At 41.3% G+C, this 21,811-nt stretch overlaps 2 long non-coding RNA genes across 2 annotated transcripts in view; both read right to left on the bottom strand.

Moving 5' to 3' along the window:
• LOC311241788 overlaps positions 1-21,811 on the bottom strand; it is a 587,847-nt gene that overhangs the window by 403,828 nt on the left and 162,208 nt on the right. The gene's annotated exons all lie outside the window — the stretch shown is intronic.
• LOC311241787 overlaps positions 21,307-21,811 on the bottom strand; it is a 42,850-nt gene continuing 42,345 nt past the window's right edge. The window contains exon 4 of the long non-coding RNA XR_014620575.1: positions 21,307-21,405. This is a non-coding gene — a long non-coding RNA (uncharacterized lncRNA). The remainder of the gene's footprint in view (positions 21,406-21,811) is intronic.

Raw genomic sequence — 21,811 nt, 5'->3', positions numbered from 1 at the left:
CCTGGGCAAATGTACGACTTGCATCAAGGAACCCGGACCATCAACAAATCAATCTTAACTATATTCACAGGACATACTTAACTCCTATAAGACTGAACAAAATGGGTCTTAAACAAGACTCCAAATGCTCCTTATGTACAAATGGGGATGAAGGGACATTTATGCACATGTACTGGGACTGCCCACCAGTTAAGATATTTTGGAAAGAAGTGACCCAGCAATTGTCAAATCTCTTAACTCTGGATATACCTGTACACCCCTCTGTATTACTGCTGAATGATGTCTTTGAGCATGGAGTACCTCCACAGCTAAAGAGATTGGTTTTATCCGGTATCACAGTGGCTAAAAAGCTGATAGCATCACGATGGTTTCAACCGGAAAAAATGTGCCGGAAGGTCTGGATTCTTACATATCTCGATGTGATTTATCAAGAAATATCTACAGCAAGAATTTTGGGTCTCAATGAATCCAAAATGGCAATGTGGCTAGAAGTGGTGGAGAGAATAAAAGCTAGCATATAATGGTAGTGTCTGGTTAGGAACAAATTATAATGGTTGGATTATCCAATGGGGGGTCCGGGAGAGGGGGGTACGAGCTGGAGCATATGTGTATTTGTATATCCTATTGTGTGTTGTCATGTTTGTTTATGTGTTTGTTTAAAGAATTATAAAAAAATAAAATACAAAAAAAATAAAAAAATACTAATAATTATATAATAATACAAGGTCATATAATAAATCTTACATTGTAATTGTGTTTCTCCATCTTTCATTAAAGTATGTGTTATAATATAATAGCATTTGAGCATTTAGATTATATATTAGTGTCATGGTTCCTGCCAGGCAGTGCTTCCTTCCTCTCTCTCTATCTCTCTATATTGGGTTCCAAACACAACCGTGATAATTAGATCATTTAGATTAGATTTAGACTATTGTATTATTAGATTATATATTGCAACTATATTTATTGTAGGGCAAAATAACAGAGGGCATACATACCCTCATCTCGCACCTCGTTGCTCATATGCACATGTCCAGAGTTAATAATATTGTATATTGTTTATACTGCCTTTTTATTCTATTTACATTTTTACTTCTCCACTGTACTATAATTCCGTGACCTGTACCTCCCCTCCCCCATGCTGCTATACCTGAATTTCGCCAAGGGGATCAATAAGGCTAATAAAGGAATATCTTATCTTATAAATTATACAAGGTAATATATATAAAGGCTTACCTTGTAATTGCGTTTCTCCATCATTCTCCAAATACTTCCAACACTGATCAGACCGGGCATAACAAAAATTGTCATTCACTCTGGATCGTTTGACATCCTGCAAAAGAAGATGGGCACAGAGACTTTGAAAGACGATTTCACACGTTTAATGAACACACTAGACAAACATCAGTCTGTGTACATAGACACTGATGTATCCATCAGTGGACCAATTGCATGCTTTCGCAGAGGACAAGAAGCCTTTAGTCGACTCCTAAATTTTAATTCATGGTTAGGGTCTGCATGTCTTGTACACGGCCTGAAATTCATTGACAACTTCAATGTTTTCTGGAATAATCCAGAACGTTTTCAAAGAAATGGCTTCTTCCCAAATCGCTTAGGTTCGAGGCTTCTAGCAACAAACATGCGTCATTCCTTAATGGCCTCCAAGGATATCAAACTCATACCAGCACGAGAGATAATCACGAAGGACACAATCTCACCACGAGGTGCAGCAGCAGCACAAGGCGCCCCCCCCCCCCCCCCCCCATATCACACAAGGCCATCTCGTCTGATCAAATGTCCCCGAAAGCACAGTACAGTCAGTACGGTGCAGTAAAGCACAATTGCCATGCCATCTCTCAAAACATACCGGTAATCATAACCAGCCAATGGCATGGTGAAAAATATACGCCATCGATGCGTTTACCTGCTATTAACCTCATGGCCATCAAGGTCAAGCCAAAGCAGACCTCCTCTAAAGAAGTCCAACAAATAAGATTAGCCCTCCTAAATGTCAGATCACTGAATAATAAAACATTCTTAGTAAATTATCTGATTAAAGAAAATAACTTAGATTGCATTTGCCTAGTAGAGACATGGCTAAATAATGACACAGCTACATCAATAATGATAGAAGCTTGTCCACCAGACTATAACTTTTTTCAAATACCCAGAAAAAATAAAAGGGGCGGAGGAGTTGCAGCAATCTTCTCCTCAAAACTCTTGTTTAGAATCACAGAACTAGGCGAGTTCATGTCAATGGAATATCTTGCCATTGAGCTCAAAACAGAATCAACTATTATTGTCACAATATACCGCCCGCCTAGACACTCACCAATATTTATACAGGAGCTCTCTGAACTGATCTCACTATGTGTTACCGGATATGATAAGGTGATCCTAAATGGAGACTTGAACTCCATTTTAATAAGAAAACAGACTCCAAAACTATAGAACAAAAAAATCTACTGGATAGCTTTGACCTAATACAGCATATAACAAATGCAACTCACAGGCTTGGGAATACACTAGACTTAGTTATAACAACAACTGGGCTAAGCATAACAAATATCTCAATAACTGAATTACCTCTCTCCGACCATCACTGTATATTTTTTGATACTCAAATAACCCTTACTGTTGTGAAGGGCCAGATTAAACCGAATATATATATTTATTTATATATATATATTTAATTGTATTTGTATATTCTCTAATATTCCCTGATATCCCTTGTATATTCCTTGTACAATATGCATTGAATATCCATTCTAGCCTACTGAACATCCCATAATAGTCTCCATTCTACTATTGGTCGAGACCTTGGTGCCAGGCTGCCATACCCCTCAGACCCAGTTCAAACGTACCGCTCCACATGTACGAACAAGTCCTAGTTCCGCGTAGGAATCTGGCTACCGCACCACTAATGGGACTATTTGTTCATAGTGCGTATATATACTGCGCTACTAAAGTAGGACTTTCTTTTCAGTCCAGTTTCTTACCCTCCAATAGAGTCACAGACGTAAAGCCTCCCCGCGACGCCACGTGTGGGAGTAAGGCCAAGTTCGCCTACCATCGGTATTGAGACATCGTGTATATTAATATTTGAATAGTCATATTTGGCACTATATCGTCGAGTTGGACGTAGTCTATTAAGCTAATAATAGTCTGTTAATATATAGTGCTTCGTGCGGTGAGAATACTACCGTAGTCAGTACCCCATCGTTTCGGGCAGAGAACTGGCTGCTTACCCAGGGTGGTTGACCCCATGTGAAGCTGCACCCGAGGAGCCCCAGAGCCGACGAGCGAGTGGACCTGTATACCGGATTATTCTACCGACGACAGCCCGCCTTCCCAGGCACGGATTATGCTTTGTATACTTTGATTATTCCATGGATAAAGACCCCCGACACTGCCGTGTGTTGGAACCCCCCCCCCCTGGAGAGGACGCAAGGTGAGGAGACGCTCTGCAAGACGAGGTCGCTTCACGTCTCTCCCCCGTGGACCGGAGAGAGCCGGCCCACAAAGAGTCCACCTGCTTTCATCTGTGGTCCAAGGATCGCCGGCGCATTGAACGGCACTACAGTGGGTTCACCTGGGATACCCTTGGCCGGACGAGGCAGCCGGACTCTACCCCCCCCCCCCCTCCTACTCCTGTCGGCTTACAAGCGACCGGATTAACCCCCTCTAGTGTATCCAGTATATAATCATTAAAGTATCATTGCTGTTATTCCTTAACTATTCCAGGTCGTATATTTACCACCTGCGCCTTCAGAGATTGGACATTCTCTATTGATATACCGACGAATACTCTTTGCCATAAAAGTGCATACTATTTCAATTCATAAATGTAATTAAGTGATTAAGTGCTTGTTCTACACACCATCGCTGTGTAGAAATAAAGACCTGTTTCTAATTCGTACATTTGTGTTGGATCCGTTTCATCTACGTGAGAGTGTTTATGATAATATATTTATGCCGTGTACTGGGTGGCCGAATATTAAGTACAAAGGTAGTGGTAGTAAGTATCATATCTAGTAATACAGTCAGGGAATTGTACCCCTCAGTTACACTTACTAAAACAAAAAAAGAAATCATAGTTAAAAAGAGGCTCCTAAACGACAAGGCTGAATCAAAGTTCATTGATCTTATCAGACTACATGAACCACACAATCATGACAGCTCTCTAAATGAAATGGTAGAAAATCTCAATGATGCAATGTCATCTATATTAAATTCTGTCGCCCCATTAAAAACGAAAAAGAAGAATACTAGAGCCTCGCCCTGGTTGAACTATAATACGGTCAACAAAGAAAAAAGGAAATGTCGTGCAGCGGAGCGAAAATGGAGAAAAACAAAAACCACCATATGCTGTGATATATACAAAGATGCTTTAACTGCTTATAATAAAACCATCCGCTTAGCAAGGAAAGATTACTTCTCTAAAATCATTACAGAAAATGCTGGAAACTCCAGAATCCTTTTCTCCACTATTAATGTACTACTCAACTGTCTCAACACTGCCCCTACACCTCCTCAGTCATCAACGGTTAAGTGTGAAGAACTTGCACTATTCTTTAACAACAAAATAACCTTGATCAGGGCCAGCATTACTCATGATGGAAATAAAGCTGATTGCTGCAAACCGCGCAATGTAACCATGAGAAGTTTCACATGCATCTGCAAAACTGTCTCAGAATGTAACTCCTCCACCTCAGACATTGATCCTATACCTACAGCTTTCTTCAAACGGGTGTTTAATAGTGTTTCAAGCCCTGTGCTAGATATCATAAACACTTCCCTTAGGACTGGTATTTTCCCAGATGCCTTTAAAACAGCAGTTGTAAAGCCATTACTAAAAAAACCTAACTTGGATAGTAATGAAATGGCAAATTATCGTCCAATATCCAACCTACCATTCATTAGTAAAGTACTTGAAAAGATAGTTTCAGTTCAAATAAACTCCTTTCTTGAAGAAAACAACATCTTAGAAGAATTTCAGTCAGGATTCAGAAAATATCATAGCACTGAAACTGCCCTCACCAAAATAATCAGTGACCTCAGACTAAACTCTGACGAGAATAAGATCTCCATCCTTATCCTGTTAGATCTCAGTGCAGCATTTGATACAATCGATCACGATATTCTAATCGATCGTCTTGAAAACCATGTCGGTTTCTCAGAACATGTGCTGGGCTGGTTTAAAACATACATCAGAGGGAGGAAATTCTATGTTAAACTAGGAGATCACATGTCTGATATATACGACAACAACTATGGAGTTGCACAAGGGAGTTGCTTAGGTCCTTTACTCTTCTCCCTTTACATGTTACCGCTGGGTGATATCATCAGAGAACATAATGTAGATTTCCATAGCTATGCGGATGATACACAACTGTACATATCTGCTGAACCAAATGATACAGCGATTAGCTTCATTACAGACTGCTTACTGGCAATAAATAAATGGATGAGTAAGAACTTCCTGAAACTAAACGAGAACAAAACTGAAATTCTAATTATTGGCTCCAAAACTAAAAAAGAAACATTAATAAAGAACCTGGGGGGACTAACCCCTTGGATCAAATCTGAGGTCACTAGTCTTGGGGTTATCATAGATTCAGAACTGAACTTCAATTCTCATATTAGCAAAGTGACGAAAACATCGTTCTTCCATCTCAGAAATATAGCAAAAGTACGACCATTTATTAATCAGAACGATGCTGAGAAGCTAATTCATGCATTCATATCTAGCCGATTAGACAACTGTAATGCACTTTTCACAGGTCTCCCTAAGAAAACCACAGAGAGGCTTCAGCTAATCCAAAACTCTGCAGCCCGACTGCTAACTAGAACCAAAAGGAGAGAGCACATTAGTCCAGTTTTAGCTGCTTTACACTGGCTTCCTGTAACATTTAGAATTGACTTTAAGGTCCTTCTCCTTACATACAAAGCTCTAAATGGACAGGGACCTAGCTACATCGCCAACACTCTAATAAATTACACACCAGCAAGAACACTGCGATCATCAGCTGCTGGACTACTAGAGGCTCCCAGAAGCAGTCAAAAGAGGATCGGTAATGCAGCCTTTATCAACTATGCCCCAAAACTATGGAACAAACTACCCCAAAACATCAGGGAAGCCAACTCGCTAGACATCTTTAAAAGACAGCTTAAAACCTATCTCTTTGCTCAGGCATTTCACTGATAGATATCTGCTACCACCTAGTGGCAAGAGGAAACATCAGGGATATCCTGACACAACTTGTATTTACCTGCACTATTCTTACCCTGCCTACTCTTATACACTGCCTATCAAATTCATGTGTCGGTTATTGCACTTTTTACTTCTTACTGATGACTATTTTTAAACTGAATCATTTTAAACTATTTTTATTATTTGCTAGATCCAAATGTGAAACACTGTGATTAATTGTATTACTGAATAGAGAGCTATTAGGATGCTAGATCCTAATGTGAAACACTGTGATTTACCATACCTTGCTATGCTCGCTCATGCCTGTATTTTTTATGTCCGTTCTATTTTATAATTTTTAGACTATTTTTAAACTGAATCATTTTAAACTCTTTTTATTATTTGTGTTACTGAAAACTGTAAGCGGAGAGCCTATTGGGATGCTAGATCCTAATGTGAAACACTGTGATTTGCCATACCTTGCTACTAGGGATGTCCGATATTATCGGCCGACCGATATTATCGGCCGATATCGGCAGTAAAATGTGATATCGGAAAATATCGGTATCGAATTTTTTTTTTTTTTTTTTTTACATTTATTTAACCTTTATTTACCCAGGCAGCAAGTAAGAACCAATTCTTATTTTATTTATTGTCAAAAGTATGCATGTTGGTTTAATTCAACAACAAGAGATATGTAATGTTAATATTTACTTTTTTAATTATCATATTTTGCACAGATAATGCTTACATTTAGAAAGCCTTTTGAATGCATCCAGTGAAATTATTAATTACCTGAAATTATTCAGTTTTTTTAGGGGGAAACCCTGCATATATCGGTATCGGTTGATATCGGTATCGGTATCGAAATTAAGAGTTGGACAATATCGGAATATCGGTATCGGTAAAAAAGCCAATATCGAGCATCCCTACTTGCTACCTGTCTATCTTTTTTATGCCCACTTATGCCTGTATTTTTTACTGTTGTGAAGCACTTTGAACTGCAACCTCTGTATGAAAAGTGCTCTAAACTGGTTGGCGCGGCTAAACCTTCAACCTGTCTGTTTGACCCTCTCCCAGCAACTCTCATCAAAAAACTCTTCCCAACTCTAGGCCCTGCCCTACTCAATATCTTCAACACCTCTTTGTCTACTGGCGTGGTGCCCCTGGCCTTTAAATCAGCCGTCATTAAACCACTACTTAAAAAACCGAACCTCGACCCTCTAATCTTGAAAAATTACAGACCTATCTCCAATCTCCCATTCCTATCCAAAGTGTTAGAACGGATCGTCGCAACGCAACTTACTGACCATTTATCAAACAATAATCTTAATGAATCATTTCAATCTGGCTTTAGAGCCTTACACTCCACCGAAACGGCGGTTACCAAAGTCACAAATGACTTACTGCTCTCTCTTGACTCAAACCTCACCTCTGTGCTCTTATTGCTTGATCTCAGTGCAGCCTTTGACACTATCGATCACTCGATTCTTCTAGGTCGGCTTGAGAACCATGTTGGCATTCGGGGTCTCGCACTAGCTTGGTTTAAATCCTATTTAACTGATAGAACACACTGCGTGGTCTATAATGATTTAACATCTGAGACCCTCCCAGTGCAATGTGGTGTCCCACAAGGCTCTGTCCTGGGCCCTTTGCTATTTTCGATTTACATGCTACCCCTCGGCGATATCATACGCAAATTTGGCATAAACTTTCATTTTTACGCTGATGACACCCAATTATATATACCTATTAAGCCAAATGATTCCTCCCAACTACAAAACCTTGAGGCCTGCTTGCTTGCCGTCAAAAAATGGATGTCGCAAAACTTTCTACTCCTTAATGCAGATAAAACTGAGATGTTAATTGTTGGCCCCCCAAACCACAGAGGCCTGTTTCAGGACATCTCCCTCAACTTTGATACCTGTCATGTATCCCAGAGCTCCACCATAAAAAACCTCGGAGTCATTTTTGATTCCTCCCTCTCATTTAATGCACATATAAAAAATGTCACCAAAATTGCATTCTTCCATCTTCGTAATATCGCAAAAATACGACCCATTTTAACTCTGGCTGATGCTGAAACCGTGATTCATGCTTTTGTCTCATCACGTCTGGACTACTGTAATGCACTTTTTTCAGGCCTACCTAATTCAAGCATCAAAAATCTTCAACTCGTGCAAAATGCGGCTGCACGGATACTAACTAGAACTAGAAAATTTGATCACATCACACCAGTTTTGTCCGCCCTACATTGGCTTCCTATCCAAGCCCGCTCTGACTTTAAAGTGCTACTCCTCACCTACAAAATTTTAAATGGGCTTGCACCGCTCTATCTATCCGATCTCATCTCCCGATACTCGCCCGCTCGTGCTCTGCGCTCACAAAATGCGGGGCTTCTATCGACCCCTAGGGTTAAAAAGAAATCCGCCGGCCACAGAGCCTTTGTCTACCGCGCTCCCTACCTGTGGAACAAATTACCTGCCGTCATCAGGGGCGCCTGCTCTGTCGAAGCTTTTAAATCCCTGCTTAAGACTCATCTTTTCTCTCTCTCCTTCAACCTACCTTGATCTCACCTGGTCGGGGACTGACCTTTAGATTAATCTGTGTAGTTTAGTTATGGTACAGGGTACTACATGGTACCACTGGGTAGTTTACTATAGGGTAGTTTAGTTAGGGTACAGGGTACTACATGGTACCACAGAGTACTACATGGTACTGCATGGCATTACAGGGTACTACATGGCTTACATAGCTCTACATGGCACTACATGGAACTACATGGCACTACGGGGTACTACATGGTACCACAAGGCACCACAGGGTACTACATGGCACTACAGGGTACTACAGGATACTACGGGGTACTACATGGCACTATGGGGTACTATAGGGTACTACATGGCACTACGGGGTACTACATGGCACTACAGGGTACTACATGTCTGCTCCTTTGCAGCACCACAAACATGGGAACTCTCTAACTCTTCCCCCCCCCCCCCCTCCCCCCCCCCCCTCCCCCTTCTCTCTGAGTACCCGTCTCCTGGCGCTGACCAAGGTGATGGATGCCTCGGGGTCTTGGCCAAGCTTGTAGTGACTGCTCTACATGCACCTCCGAGGCCTTGGATCAGTTATTCTCCGCCGTCTGTCCGTGGTCCTGTCAACTGATTAACAGACTGTTAACAGATTAACAGTCAACGCGGTTTCATTGCTGGGTTAAGTACTTCTATTCTATTCACATAATACGCTTACTTCATATATCTACTCCATTCACATATATGCCTACCACTTGTATCTATTGCTATGTCCGCCTACTACAATCTCATGAGCTGTCTAACGCCTGTCCCGTCTCCCTGTCTTCCTATGACTTGCTGTCCTGGAGTGTTGTCCGGAGTGTTGGACGTCCCGTGACGAAGGCCGGGAGATTGCGACCCCCTCTGCGTGCCCCCCTGTCTCCGGAGGTCTCGTAGTGGTGACCGGAGTGCCGGATGTCCCGCGATGATGTCGGGGAGTTCGCGACCCTCTCTGCGCCACCCCCTATCTCCCTGTCTCCGGCTGTCCCTGAGCAACGACCGGAGTGTTGAATGTCCCGTGACTAAGACGGGAAGGACGTGACCCTCTCTGCGCCGCCCCTGTGCCTCAAATAGATCCGCTATCAACTCTATCTTTAATCTTTCAAAATGTTCAGTTGCTATCGCTATTAGCTCTATCTTTAATTTTTCAAAATGTACAGTTGCTATTGCATGCACTCATCTGTGTTTCACCACACACATGAGTGCATGCTTACCAACTGTCCGTCTGCAACACTACTATCACCAACATCTAAGAAGGGAGATCCCCCCTTGAACGGCCCTTCTAAGGTTTCTCTCCTCCACACTGCCTGTGGAGCTTTTTTCCCTATTGTTAGGTTTTAGTGAGTTTTTCCTTACCTTCGCGTGGGGTATGTCTGGGAGTGCTTGCATTCTTTCATTTATTTGCATTCATCTAAAAAATGTTTGGACCCTATGGTGTTCTTGTTCTGTTCTTGACTTATTGTTATGTTGTCTTCTTGACCTGTTTAAAGAAGACCTGTACGGCCCATGGGGACATTAACGTGTGTTGTCGGGCCCTATAAATAAATTTGATTTGATTTGATTTGATACAAATAAAGTTATTATTATTATTATTATTATTATTATTATTATTATTATTATTATTATTATTATTATTATTATTATTATTATTATTATTATTATTATTATTATTATTATTATTATTATTATTATTATTATTATCTTTGTTAAAGTTGTTTGCTAAGGTAGAAACTAACTGCGTTCTGATTTACTTCCGTACGCAGCTGGAGGCTATTGGAGTGTTTAGGTGAAAATAGGGTTGTAGCTCGTTGTCTACCTTACTACGATAGGAAAGATTCCGATACAATAAAGCGAGTCTTCATCACAAATCATATTCTCAAAATAATCTGACGGGCAGATATTATTGCTGGCGGACCTATTTTGGCCTGCGAGCCGCCTATTGCCGACCACTGAACTAGGATATCTGTTGGGTAACGTGCGTTTAGACAAAACTATGGGACAGACCACACAGGCTATTTCCATATTAGGTTATTACTTCACATAAAAGATCATGTCTAAATGAAATGTACAAAACAAAAAATATCGATGTAGGCCTATATATGCATTTATTTATGTATTTATTCATAACGTTACCCTGGTATAGATCCCTGCTTGGCTTTTACTCTGAAAAATGTAGTTGTCACATGGTTCAGTTTTTCATTCTTCAAATCAAAACAAAATAAGGAAATAAGGAATGCGCAAAAACCAATAATTTACCTGTAACTGAGGGGTACAATTCCCTGACTGTATTGATAAGTATGGTATCATTAAACCACTACCGCTTTATGTACTTTAATTACTGGCCATACAGTACATGATATATAAATATGATGAACACTTCCCACAATGAATCGGTTCCACACAAAGGTGTAATCAAGTATTTATTGCAGCAAAAGGTACATAATATACTTCTCTATTATACTTTGGATGCGCTTATAAGGCAAAGGAATGTGCGTAGGCAAATCAATAATGAATGTCCATTCTCTGGTTACGCAGGAGGTAATTATACAACCTGAATCTTAGGGAATTATATCTATGGTACACTAGTAATATATAGCGGGAGATACTGGAAGGGTCCCCCCGGTTGTAAGCCAGCAAGGGTAGAGGATCTGTCGGTAGTAGAGAGTCTGGTCAACGATGACTAAGGAGACTCCAAGTACAGGAGACGGTGCAATAGTCTCTTGATCCACAGACGAATACAGCTGTTCTCCGTAGACTGTAGCTCCACAGTGAAGAAAGCTAGCCGGCCTCAGGCTCTCTGAGGCGCAGACTCGACTTGGCTCCTCACAGGGTAAATCCCACACGTGTAGGCGTCGGCGATTCTCCGCTCCATAAATCACAGGACCAAAACAAATATAATCCAGCCGCAAAGGGCTATGTAGTCGTCGGGTAGATTAATCCAGTGTACATGTCCACACGGTTCTCGTCTAGGTCTCCTCGGGTGAAAGCGCCATGAAAGCAGCCCAGCCTGGATAAGCACTCTAGCTGGTACGAGGAAGCGTTGGTGATGCTGGTCACTGTAGAACTTTAGCCGCACGATACACTATACACAAATAGACTATTACTGACTTAATAGAAATATGTCGCACTCGACGGTATAGCGCCAAACTCTGACAATTCAGTTATCAATTCGCACGCGGTCTCAATGCTCTATTTGGGGCCAAACAGGCCATACTTCACCGCACGGAGTATCGTGGGTGAGGCTTCAACTTATTGGGTAACTCTACTTCTGTATTCACCTGCGCCATATTTATATGCACGGCGAACAATCTAGTGCCAACCTCATTTCTGTCTCATATCCCTGGGCAAGGCCGGGCATGTACAGACATGTCTTGACGGTGGCCTTGAACCTGACTCTGGAGGCATGGCCCCGGCGCCTGTGGACCGCTGTCCAATAGGAGAACGAAACATCATGGTCCGTACTAGGCTAAAGGGATATTCCGTGTATATGTACAAGGAATATACAAGGGATATCAAACGATATACAAATACTATGCAATATATATCAATCAATAAATATATATATTCGGTTTAATCTGATCCTTTGTAACATTACCCATTATTTACTCCTTTTCTTTTATTTGATTCTGACACCAAAATACGAAAAACAGCTTTTGGTTTAAAAACGGAAATAGGAAAACACCTCGTATTTCCTTTTTTATTTTATTTTTTTATGAAGAACGAACTATCAAAACGAACGGACCTGTTTCCCTCGTCTGCCATGACTGCATTCTGTCTCATTTATGGCACAACCAGCGGCACACCGTGACCAGGCCTGTGGCTTCTCTGAAAATGGTACTATCAAACCAGACGGACATCCGTTGCTTATTACAGAGTGCAACAAAATATCATGTTTTTATTTATTTGGGGAGAAGTGTCCGACAGTGGGACGTCAGCATTAGAACCTGTGCCAGAGGTAGTGAGCGCTGCTGAACCAGGAGCCAGGAGTGTGAAGGTCTACAAGGTCTACATAGACTCACACCGGCCTGCTGGAGTGTAGACTTGCAGACAGTCAAAGATCAAAAGTAGAAGCACTTCATACGGCATTAGAATCCCTTTATCAAGTAGTACGGAATCTGTAACGATGATCCGTAGCTAATTGTTTATTTATCAAACCTTAGTGTGAAGTACTTTAACCCTTTCACTACCACACTACAGGTTAACCCCATTCACTCACAAAGGGTTAACCTTCTGCAGTGTGGTAGTGAAAGGGTTAACCTTCAGTATTGTCACAGTGAAAGGGTTAACCATTTGGTAGTGAAAGGTTAACCTTCTGTAGTGTGGTAGTGAAGGGGTTAACCTTCTGTAGTGTGGTAGTGAAAGGGTCAACCGCCTCTCACCTGTAATAACTAACCTGGGCATAAAAATGTGACCCCCACCTGACCTTTGACTCCCACATTAAGCACCTGTGCAAAACCTCATTCTTCCACCTCAACACTCAAACACACTCCAACCCAAACACAGGACACACCTCTGCACCATGGGTGACCGGGCCTTCTGCTCAGCTGCTCCTCGGCTGTGGAATGCCCTCCCCGACCATCTGAGAGCACCACAGTCCGTTGAGCTTTTTAAAAGGGGCCTAATTTTTTTAATTTTTAACAAGGCATTTGCCTGAATTATTATTTTACTTTTATTTTTACTTCTATTCATTTTATAATTATTATTATTTAATTTTTATGTTCTTCCATTTCATTGGTTGTTTTATTAATTTTAATTGTTTTTATTCATTTAACTTTGTATCATTATCTCCTGTAGCACTTTGAGATTTTCACAAATATAAAGTGCGGTACACATTTTATTTATTATTATTATTATTATTATTATTATTATTATTATTATTATTATTATTATTATTATTATTATTATTATCTCACTGTGGAGAATACAGAGCGTTTGTTTCTCCAGTGGGTCGAAAGTCTTTCTCTGGTCTGCATCCCCTTAACAATTGTGTGTATTGAGCCGTACTGTATTGTACCCATTCTGCAATCTGTTCATAAAATGTTCAATCAATCAATCAATCAATCAATCAATCAATGTTGTTACTCCAGTGTGTAGTTACTCCAGTGTGTAGTTACTCCAGTGTGTAGTTATTCCAGTGTGTAGTTACTCCAGTGTGTTGCTCCAACACAGTGATTACATTTGCAGATGACACCACAGTGATAGGCCGAATCACCTACAGGAGAGAGGTTGACAACCTGGCAAAGTGGTGCCAGGAGAACAACCTCTCCCCAAATGTGGAAAAAACAGAGAAACTGGTCATAGACTACAGGAGAGGGGGAGAGAAGCTGGTCATAGACTACAGGAGAGGGGGAGAGAAGCTGGTCATAGACTACAGGAGAGGGGGAGAGAAGCTGGTCATAGACTACAGGAGAGGAGAGAAGCTGGTCATAGACTACAGGAGAGGGGGAGAGAAGCTGGTCATAGACTACATGAGAGGAGGAGAGAAGCTGGTCATAGACTACAGGAGAGGGGGAGAGAAGCTGGTCATAGACTACAGGAGAGGGAGAGATAAGCTGGTCATAGACTACAGGAGAGGGGGAGAGAAGCTGGTCATAGACTACAGGAGAGGGGGAGAGAAGCTGGTCATAGACTACAGGAGAGGAGGAGAGAAGCTGGTCATAGACTACAGGAGAGGAGGAGAGAAGCTGGTCATAGACTACAGGGGAGGAGGAGAGAAGCTGGTCATAGACTACAGGAGAGGGGGAGAGAAGCTGGTCATATACTACAGGAGATGAGGAGAGAAGCTGGTCATAGACTACAGGAGAAGGGGAGAGAAGCTGGTCATAGACTACAGGAGAGAAGAGAAGCTGGTCATAGACTACAGGAGAGGAGGAGAGAAGCTGGTCATAGACTACAGGAGAGGAGGAGAGAAGCTGGTCATAGACTACAGGAGAGGGGGAGAGAAGCTGGACCCCATCACCATCGACGGGGCTGCAGTGGAGAGAGTCAGCAGCTTTAAGTTCCTGTGTCCACATCACAGACAAACTCACCTGGGACATCCACATAATAATGTGGTAAAGAAGGCCCAACAACGCCTCTACCATCTCAGGAGGCTGAAGAAGTTCGGCATGACACCCAAGATCTTGAAGGTGTTCTACAGAGGGACAACAGAGAGCGTCCTGACGGGGTGCATCACCGCCTGGAGGGGGAACTGCACCGACCTCAACCTCAGAGCGCTGAGCAGAGTCGTGAGGACAGCACTAAAGATCTGTGGATGTGAGCTTCCCCCCGTCCAGGACAATATGAGAGCCGGTGCATTAAAAAAGCCCGGAAAATTATCAAGGACCTTAATCACCCGAACCATGGACTGTTCCAGCTGATGCGGTCTGGAAAGCACTACCGCAGCCACACAGCCAGAACCAACCGGCTGAAGAACAGCTTCTTCCCCCAAGCCATCAGACTCGTCAACAGAGCCCATTGACGCGCTCATCTTTATTTTATTATTATTATTAATATTCTATGCTAATTTTATTGGAAGCTGCTATGGTCAAGGGACCACAACAAATAGAATTTCACTCTTTGCTGTAAGGTACTGAAAATACATGACAATAAACAAATCTGAATCTGACACGCTGTTGCTCTCGTTCACGTCTGTGTAATGAATGAGAAGCAGGCAGCACGCTCCCCCTATAGGTAGTTCCTAGCAAGGCAAGTATAATCAAGACCCTATCATTGATCACTTCTCAGACCCAAGTGTCACGTACGTGGGTTGTTCATTATCATTATTACCATATTTTTAACACCATGTAAACATCAGGTTAGTGTAGTATTTGTTATGTTGTCTGTATGTGAAGTGTGTCATCTTGTATTCATTCCTTTTTCTTTCTCCCATTCCCAGATGCCACTCGTCTCACTGCACCTGCGGGCAGTCAGCCTGGGACGAGTGGTTAAAGGCTGGAAAGTGACACACATCCGGGCGCCTCATTGAATCACTGCCACCGACCAGAGTGGAGTGTGGAGGTGGCCGCTATTTGCCACTATTGAGTGGATACTTTTGTAGCCTAATTGTAAAAGCCATTTACCAATCTGTTAATAAAAGTTTCATTCAATCAATCACAGTGCAGATTGAATGAAAATTGTATTAACAGATTGCAGAATGGGTACAATACAGTATGGCTCAATAGACACAATTGTTAAGGGGATGCAGACCAGAGAAAGACTTTCGTCTTGTTTACATCAGGGTCCCCCATTTTCAATTCATAATGAATTTTAAGTAAGGGTGCAACTTGCTCCATGCAATCCATTCTTTGTGGATTTAGCCCTTAATGTATCGCGTAATTTCAACGTGGAATATCAAAATAAAAGCACACGTTGTTGAACTTGATCATCCATATTTATTAGGAAATGAAATTACAGCACTATGTTATCAATGAAATTAATGAATATCAACAAAAGCAACATAATTGTTTCTGTATACACATTTATAAAACGAGGCCTATTTAGCCAAAATATGGTGCCAGAAACATAAAAAGAATTAAGAAAATTCATTCACATGTGCGTTTCAAAAAAAGAAGAAAAAAATACGTAATGGGAAGGGTGTGCTTGTACAGTTGAACAGTTCCAAGATACGCTGCAACAGATTTTCTAAAAATTATCATTGTTGCACTTAGATGAAGACTTTCATACAAAGTAGGTTAAAAGGTAATATTTAATTTTCATACTTCTGAGTTAGTTACTTCTAAGAGATCAATTCACACCATCCCACTTATCTTGACGCTTACAATTCATCCATATTAAATGGTCGATGGTAAATGGTTGCATTTATATAGCGATCTTATCCAAATCGCTTTACAATTTGTTCCTCACATTTTTACCCATTCACACACAGATGGCGGAGGCAACCATGCAAGGTGCCAACCTGCTCATCGGGAGCAATTAGGGGTTAAGTGTCTTGCTCAAGGACATTTCGACACGCTGCCCGGGAGGAGCGGGAATCAAACCTGGAACCTCAGGATTACCAGACGACAGCTCTACCTCCCGAGCCAATATTATTAGCATATCATACATTCTAATGAGAATGTTTCAGTTTGGATCAATTGACTTTTTAATTTAAGATGTAGATTTTATTTCAAATATTGTACAAGTTCCATCATGAAAAGGTTTTGCTATCCAACCTAATGACAAGTAAATGTGAATGGATGTTCTATCATAATAAAGTAAACAATTTGTTTTGATTTTTAATTGATTGAATGAATTTAAAGTGAATTGATTCCAACCCTATACCGTTTTGATAGAAAAACCACTAAAGATGATAAATTCATATAAAGGAACATCCATTGCTTTAAAAGAATACCAATGAAGACAATACATGGAACATTACTCTAAAATAAACACTTCTTCTTGTGTAGTACTAGGAATGTTGACAATATGTGTGACATTAGATAAGAAAAATCACTAGTATCCACATTAAAATATAAAAATCCACACGAGAAGCAGTTTCCCCTCCAGTGTGTACAAAGTGTTTGTTAACCATCTTGGCTTTTGGCTGGTCACCCCATACTGAGGTCAGAAAGTTCCTATGATCCCAGTATTTAAAACACCAGAACAATGTGGTGTTATATTTTATATTTATTAACTTGACCTTCTCTCCCCAGCAACCTCCTGCAAAGCCTCACCGTCCCTCGTCTTTCTACCTTTTTACCCTACCCTCCAATCTCCGCCAATCCCATTCAATCTTGTTTTCTGCAGCTCAAATGTATCCCCTTGCCCCACTTTGCCTTTTATGTCTCCGTCTGTGTTTGTTTTTGTTTTGCTGCCATTTTGGCCAGGTCTTGCTCAAAAAAGAGATCATTGATCTCAAGTGACTACCTGGTAAAATAAAGGTTAAATAAATGTGTGTTCACTCTTATACCATGACATATTGTCCCAGGAACATCCACACTGTCTGTCTCACTCAGAGCGACAGAAACACAACTGTTGTTGTCAATGAAAACCGTGTCTATGCTAGTACTGCTTCTCTCTCAGAGGCTTCTGTGCAGGTCAAAAGCTCTTGGTAGTAGTTTTTCATTTCAAAAGAACAGCCAAATATTACTACCACTATTATTGTTATGATTGTTGATGGACTGATAGCTGTAATGGCGTACTGAAGCATTTTCCAGTGGCCACAATAGTAGACCTTCTTCCCTGTGTGTTGTGTATTATCAGTTTGGATGGTTTTAAATTCCTGCTACATTAGTTAAAATGGTACCTATTTTTCATATGAAATTTTCCCCACAGCGGTATAGTTTCTCTCCTGTGTGAATGACGTTGATATAATTTCAGGAGCATCATTATGAGTGTACCTCTTCTAATATTGGTCACAGCAGTAGGAATATCTCCTAGGAATGTGCAGGTGAATTGACAGGTTTGACATTTCCCTGAATCTTCTCTCCCAAGTGAATTTTCTCATGTTTACTCAAATATGCTAATGTTCTGAATCTCTTATCACACAAACCACAAGGATGTGGCTTCTCTCCTGTGTGAATCATCTGGTGTCTTTTCAGATGATCCAGTCGACTAAAGCTAGTCTCACACTGGTGACAGAAGTAGGGCTTTTGTCCTGTGTGAATTCTCTGATGTGTTTTCAGATCAGACAGTCGACTAAAGCTCTTCCCACACTGGTCACAGAAGTAGGGCTTCTCTCCTGTGTGAATCAACTGGTGTGTTTTCAGATGAGACAGCTGAATAAAGCTCTTCCCACACTGGTCACAGAAGTAGGGCTTCTCTCCTGTGTGAATCATCTGGTGTGTTTTCAGATGAGACAGCTGACTAAAGCTCTCCCCACACTGGTCACAGGAGTAGGGCTTCTCTCCTGTGTGAATTCTCTGGTGTGTTTTCAGATGAGGCAGATGACTAAAGCTCTTTCCACACTGGTCACAGGAGTAGGGCTTTTCTCCTGTGTGAATTGTCTGGTGCAATTCCAGATTAGACAGTTTACTAAAGCTCTTCTCACACTGGTCACAGGAGTAGGGCTTCTCTCCTGTGTGAATCATCTGGTGTGTTTTCAGATTACCCAGATGACTAAAGCTCTTTCTACACTGGTCACAAGAGTAGGGTTTCTCTCCTGTGTGAATCATCTGGTGTGATTTCAGATGATGTTGAAGACTAAAGCTCTTCTCACACTGGTCACAGAAGTAGGGCTTCTCTCCTGTGTGAATTCTCTGGTGTGTTTTCAGATTAGACAGTTGACTAAAGCTCTTCTCACACTGGTCACAGGAATAGGGCTTCTCTCCTGTGTGAATTCTCTGGTGTGTTTTCAGACTAAACAGTTGACTAAAGCTATTTCCACACTGGTCACAGGAGTAGGGCTTTTGTCCTGTGTGAATTCTCCGATGCGTTTGCAGATTATATTGAAGACTAAAGCTCTTCCCACACTGGTCACATGTGTAGAGTTTCTTTCCTGTGTGAATGCGCTGGTGTTTATTGAGATTCATCTTTGAACTGAAGTTTTTTCCACACTGGTCACAGCAGAGACCTTTTCTTCCATCCAAGCCTCTTGGTTTCGTCCCAGGCCTGACAGGATGGCTATCTGGGTGGAAACAGTGATGGAGAAGAGTGTCAGAGGAAGGAGATTTGGTGATTTTATTCAGCTTAATTTCCATGTAAGAGGTTTATAATGGTATGTAGCTGGGTTTTATAGTTTAAGAACACAGTGTAGTCCAGAGTCGTCTACAGTTCTAGACTCAACGCCCACTTTGAAGTCCCCAACACCAACCAACAGAGAGGGGTTCTGACCACGGAGCGCACGCAGGACTCACCACTCACTGTGACAACGGCAGAGGTACGTACGGTTCTGAGCAGAACAAACCCACGGAAGGCAGCTGGCCCAGACAACATCCCTGGCCGTGCCCTCAGGGTCTGTTCCTCAGAGCTGGCTGACATACTTGCTGACATATACAACTTGTCACTAGCACAAGCTATTGTGCCCACCTGCTTCAAGACCACCACCCTCGTGCCCCTGCCAAAGAAAAACACTGTAACCTGTCTCAATGACTATCGTCCCATTGCACTCACCCCAATAGTGAGGATAGTCATGTCGCACATCAAGGAGACCATCCCAGACATCTAATTGCGATTTTTCTGACAGATTAAATTTGCGATTAACAACAAAAAATACTTTTTTAACGTTTAAATATCAACATTATCTGGCAATCGTCAGTAAATACTATCAAACTCCTCTGATGTCATCTGGTCTTTCAGAAGACCAGATGTGTGAATGAGAGTGAGAGTGAGTGAGAGAGAGAAACACACACACAATGAATCCCAGCATCGAAGGCTGAGAAAATGCCACCCAAAATTCTCAGCAACTTCTACAGAAGTACGGTTGAGAGTGTCCTTACCAGCCCAATCATGGTCACTGCTATGGAAACTGCACTGCTAAGGAGAGGAAGGCACTCCAGCGAGTGATTAAAACTGCTCAGTACATCTCTGAAGCAGCCTTCCCCTCACTACAGGACATTTACTCTACCAGGGCCACCAGGAGAGCACATAACATAATTAAGGACAGTATACACCCCCAGCACAGACTCATCAACCTCCTGCCATCTGAAATCCAGGACTACGAAACTGTGATCCCCCCCCCCCCCCCCCACACTTTTTATTTTGTGCCAGGCAGACACTCTGACCTGACTGCTGCTGTGACCTCACTGTCACCCTTCCCCCGAACTATCAATCACTAAAGACACTTTTAACTGCTGCTGTGACCCATTGTCACCTCCATATTTATATTTGTAAACACTACTGGATCCTACACTGTGAATCGGAACGTGCAATAATGTCAATGTTACTCACTTGTGCCTTGTATATATCTTAAACTTTTTTTTTTATATACAAAATATATACCTTATTTTTTGCATTTACTTGTATTTAAATAACAATTATTTGCATTTACTTGTATTTAAATAACAATTATTTAAGTATTGTGTGATTTTGTGTGAAGGGCGTACTAGCAAAGTAAGATTGGCATTGTACAGCAAACTGGCTGTTCTTGAATCTTTAAACCAGAGTACAAAATTAATTTCAGATTATTAATCTGATATGCAATATACATTATTCGTTCATTTCCAATGAATACAATCCGTATGAATTAACCTCTTAAGCCGTAGCCATATTTTCAGAAAATGCAGGTGCTCATTCAGCACCTTCTTGAGATCAAGTGTACAAAAATAAAGAAAAAAGTAAATGAATAAAAGGAAGATGATTTACAGGGTTTTTTGTAGATACAGTACTGATTGTGGAATATGAATATAGAATATCAGGCCTATAAATTACCTTATTATGGCCAAGTCATACATCTATGGATCAGGCCAAATCTCCTCTTTCCAATGGCAGAGTTCAATCTGGATTTAGTACCACCAGGCTTGTAGAAGTGGAGCAATCTTCGTTTTTACTTGGGTATGTACTTTTAGGCTAATTTAGAGTCTGGCTTAAGAGGTTAAAGTCAACACTTATAAAGTCATAATGTTTACAGATTAAAGTCAACATTTCCATACTTGTTTCCATGCAGTCCAAACAGCTCTGCTCCTGGTCCAGCTGTGGCGGTTTCACACAGTCCACCAAACAGACAGACAGTTCTCTCAAACCAAGGTGTGAGAGGCTATGGGTGGTCATATTCAGACCAGTCTTGGGGGAAAGTAAGGAAAGAAATATCAGTACATTGTACATTCATCCTAACAAACAAAAGGTCTAACTTTTCAGTTGAAATTCATCAGGAACACAGAAAGCCAAGCAAGAACCATCAGTCCTTAACCAGCTATACAGGTAGCTCTATTTTCCTAGGCTAACCAATTGGAAAGGGAGGAAAATCCTGACAGGAAGATTTTCATAAGAACTGAAAAACACATGGGTGTAGACAGATGCACTGCTATAGTTCTGATCTATGAATATAAGCCTATGATATTGCATTTAATTTGATGGCCAAAACATCTGATTGGTTATTGATGCAGGCAGCTGTTGTTTTTGTCTCCAAAGTGGTGTTTCCAGGGTCGCATTGGAAAAACTAAGACCACGTCCTCGTCAGAAAGTACAC

This window comes from Notolepis coatsorum (assembly GCF_963971535.1).
Source record: "Notolepis coatsorum genome assembly, chromosome: 15".
In the NCBI taxonomy this organism is placed as follows: domain Eukaryota; kingdom Metazoa; phylum Chordata; class Actinopteri; order Aulopiformes; family Paralepididae; genus Notolepis; species Notolepis coatsorum.
Note: the sequence above shows the minus strand (reverse complement) of the source record. Positions and strands in the feature narration are given on the sequence as shown.